The following is a 4493-nucleotide window of genomic DNA, read 5'->3' on the forward strand; positions in this document are numbered from 1 at the left end:
TCGACATGCTGTCTAGTCCAACAAGCATCTCTCGCAGCATAGAAGAATTAAGGTGTGTCTTTATCAATTTTAGTTTTGAGAAGCTACGCTCCCCACTAGCAACAGAAACTGAGAGAGTCAAGAGAATGCAGAGAGCAATTAAGATGTTGGGAAAACTGTCTGTCAGTTCATGTTCAGAAATAAACTTCAATACATCCTGAGGTGTAAGATGTTTTGGAAGTCGTCATGAAATAGCCTGCAGTTCACTGCACAAATCTGCAGCTTCAGTATTAGCATTTAGAATTTCCATGCTGTAATGCTGACTCTAGCTTCAAGCTACGTTCCATTATCTGTTTTCATGTCTTATTTTGCAAACTGTGGACATCATAGAGGAAACCAAAGACTGAATCAAGCTGCTAGCTCTGTTCAAATCACTCTTTAACTAACTGTATTGCAGTATTAAGGACTGCACAATAGAAATTTATTCTGAATTTTTGTTTTGGGTCCTGAACTGACTTGTCTTTTGTTTCATATGTGAACTGCTGCTTCTTTCTCCAAATGTGTACTGGTTCTGGTTCAAAGTTTGTTGGTAACTCTAACTCTTCAGCAAGCTCATGAGCATCTACCAGTGTCTTTTCAAACCCTTTATCACACCTGCATTCCTCCAGTAACTTTTTGGTTTGTTTCAGTTGTTGGATAGCACAATGTATGTCAAAGTCCTTTGCCTGAAGTTGCTTACTAGTAAGGTTGATCTCAAAAGGGATGTTATACCACAAAATGAGTGAAACTATAAATTTGAACTTGGAAAGGCCATTTGCAAGAGCTTCTGCATCAGCACATGTTGTATTGCCCGATGATCCTGTGACAGTAGTATCAGAAATGTCAATTAGTGCATCATAGATTTTGCCAAGCTCATAGCGAAGAGGCTTCAAGGCATCAATTTGACACTCCAGTCTTGTTTCACTCAATGATTCCACAGTTAGAGAAGGCACATGGTGACTAAGAACTAACTAACGTTGTGTTGAACCTCAGAAAAACACATAAACATGTTGTGCTAGGTCAAAGAAACTACTTGCCTCCAAACAACATCTGGCACCTAGGGCTGTGCAAAGCTTCAGTTCCTGATTTGTTTTGGTGGAGATTCGGTCTGATATAGTGCCTGGATCTCTGAATACGAATTGAATCAGAGGACCGTTTAATCTCTCCAAATCGATTTGGAACCCTCCAAATCGATTTGGAGAGATTCGGACAGATTCAGTGATTTGGATGTAGGTATAGCTTTAAATGTTTTTTCTACATACCTGTAGGTAGTAGGGGCTCTGAACGCTGCAGTGCTGGGGCAGATGCAGTATCATACAGGAGTGCGGTGGGCTCCCCAGCATGCTTGGCAGCAGACCCGGAAGTGAAGCAGAAGCACTTCTGGCCCACTTCCCTGTCCACCGGGGAGCACGCAGGAGTAAGGGGGGGGGGGCGCATTCCCCCTAGCTCAGCGACTGGTGCTTTCTGGATCTGGGGGGGCACCTGGGGTCCCCCTGTGGTGAATTGCTGAGCCAGAGGGCTATGGGGGGCTGGGGAGCAGAGTGCTCCTTGCAGACCTGGAAGTGGACCAGAACTACTTCTGTTCCACTTCCAGGTTCGCTGCCGAGCACGCTGGAGAGCCCTCCATGCTCCTGTGGGACACTCCATGCACCCCAGCACCGCAGTGATCACGAGCTGCGCCTGCTACCTCAAGGTATGTAGAAAAAACCTTTTGAAGTTGTGCCTGTGTCCGAATCAGCATCGAATCTTTAGATTTGGATTTGGCCAAATTGAATCAGGGACAGTGATCAGAATCAATGGATCGAATCACTGTCCCCAATCCAGGCCAAATCCAAATCCAAATCGAATAGGCCCTGTTTGGCACAGCCCTACTGGCAGCATCATTGACAACTGAATTCAGAGTATGTGTACTGTGAGGAACAAAAAAGGCCTGAGGATTAATTTCTATTATTCTCCTTTGTACACCATTGTCTTTACCCTTCATATTACTCCCATTGTCATAGCCTTGGCCACATAAGTTCTCAAAGATAATGACATTTCTTCAAGCTCTTGTAGAAAGCTTTCAGTCATAAAAGCACCAGTCATCTCCTCCAACAGTACAACCCCCCCAAAAATGTTCCTTTATGATTATTTCAGCATTATCCACATCTGCAGATTTTGCCACATCTACCAAGTGAATGATCATCATCATCTGCTCAACATGAGTCGCATCTTGTTTACAGTCCAGAATTATTGTAAAGTATTTTGCAGAATGGACAGCTCTAAGATTTTCTCTTTAACAGCATTTGCTAGGAGTTGAACTGGTTCATTCTGCAGCCTTTTCCCAAGGTAATGAACATGTGTTTCATGGTCACTTATTTTACGCAGATGCTCTTTCATGACTGGATCAAACAAAGCCAGGTATTCAATAAATTTTAAGAAGTTTCCATTACCAGCACTGTATAATTTTTCATTTGTCCCACGGAATGCCAGGTTTTGCCCACTGAGAACTCTCACTGAAGCAATGAGTTGCTCCAATATTTGCTGCCAGTATTCTTCTTGCTTAATTCCTCCATAAATTTTCTTCATTAACAGTTTTCTGTCTTTTCAATCGCGGTTCAAGTTCTTTCCAGTTTTGGAAATTTTCCCAATGTTCTCACAGTTATACAACTGTTTCCTTACACAACAGTGATACAGGCATTATATAATGAACTAATTAAAGAATATCTCTTGAGCTTGCTAGCAATTAATTAGCACTCATTCCACATTAACACACACATTCTAAATGCCTATGTATCTTTCACATGAGTATCCACCCATAATATATGTACACAAAGGCTTATGCCTAGCTGGACTTACTTTAAAAAAATCACATGTATTCTTACAAGAATTAAATGTAATGATTCAGCAATCCTACTCTGACCATTTCTAGACATTATAAAATTGAGACTATTAAACATGACCACTCAGGTGTACCTATGATTATAACTACATTTGTACATTGGTTCTACGTTGTATAAATTTAATGAGATCTACAAAATCAAACCAAGAACTTCCCTACCTTGAAGGGAGAAGGAAGGTGTAAGAAATCAGTGTCACAAGCTGTAATATGATATAGGAGTAGGGGTTCATCTTTTAAGATGACATTGCCAGCAGTATGCTCTTGTCGTAAGTCCGCTTGAGAGTTGAAAAGGTAGGAGTTGCGAGGGGAGCGTGAGACAGCTGTGAGGTGCACTTGAAGTCATGTCCAATCCCTTGATGTAGCTGTTTGGAGGTAACAAGGAGTTCTGGCTGTGATGGTCGATTCTAGTGATTTTTCCTCTGAGATCTTCTCAGAGGTCTTTCTCCCCTTACTGAACCAAAGGTCTTAGACCAAGGTGGTGCCATAGCTGGCCAGGGCTGTTATTAAAATGATGTTCCTGTTATTTTGTTCTGCATATAATTTTGGGGCCCCACATATTTTGGCACCTTAGGTGACAGTGTAGTTTGTCTAATGGTTGGACTGGCCCTGCACATATGTAAGCACATGTATGCGTGCAGATGCATGCCTATATTTTGGTCACCCGTGACACCCTCTTTATTATCAGCTTTTATTCATTTTTGAGTGATTGCTAACTGTATCTTTTAACATTTGGGAAATGTACTTTTTGGAATAAAAGGGAGATTTATCATCCAAAATGCACTGTTACAATCATAACATTAAGAAAACGATTTCTGAGCTTTGTGGGGATTACAGTTAACCTCATAAAGTTTTCAGATTAAAGACTTTTATACAGTTTATAATCACAGGGACTTCAAACTGCTCATCTCCTGAGGGACCAATTGCCTTTTATTGTACAGTTAAATTTTATTTCAAGACCATTTACCGTTTAAAAGCAAAGCATTGCATGTTCCATATGCCTTCATCTCCAATGTGGTTTCATTTTTTCTTGTTATTATAACCACATCCAATATTAGCATGATACATAGCACAGGTACACATTTTCCTCCCTACCCAGCTATCTATTATCAATCTAGCCATAATCAAATCACATAACTGAGCATTTGATTGCAACTCTGTTGTTTGGGAGAGAGGAAACTTGCTCAAATTAAGACTGAACTTCAGTGAATTGCTTTGCGGCATGTCTCTTGACATTTTCTGCTGTAGAACTAGATTGTTTTCCCCAGTCCTGTGTTACTTCTTCACAAACACTTCATAGGACATTGTCATTACCTGTTTGGACCAGACCCTCAGGTCTTCCTGATGCTCTAGGAAACTGGATGATCCAGTAGGGCGATTCCTCTAAACCAATGCCTTCATGTGGCACTAGGAGATAATGTTGGGTGCAGTTGGAAGAACAGCTCAATACTTATTCTTAACACTAATACTATTCTTTAGAGCAGCAGTGTCAGGGAAAACAGTGATAAGGCACTCACAGCTATAGATGAACTTTTAGACAAATGACATAGACACATGTATATTAACAATCATTAATAATAGTACCGTAGGTATCCTA

The 4493-nt window shown here is 40.9% G+C and overlaps 1 pseudogene; it reads right to left on the minus strand.

Annotated features, from left to right (window-relative positions):
- Positions 1–269: 269 nt before the first annotated feature.
- On the minus strand, positions 270–2586 carry LOC109298099 (annotated as a pseudogene).
- Between the last annotated feature and the right edge of the window lie 1907 nt (positions 2587–4493).

Source organism: Gavialis gangeticus, unplaced genomic scaffold (assembly GCF_001723915.1).
Source record: "Gavialis gangeticus isolate Ggan-Ray unplaced genomic scaffold, GavGan_comp1, whole genome shotgun sequence".
Lineage (NCBI taxonomy): Eukaryota > Metazoa > Chordata > Crocodylia > Gavialidae > Gavialis > Gavialis gangeticus.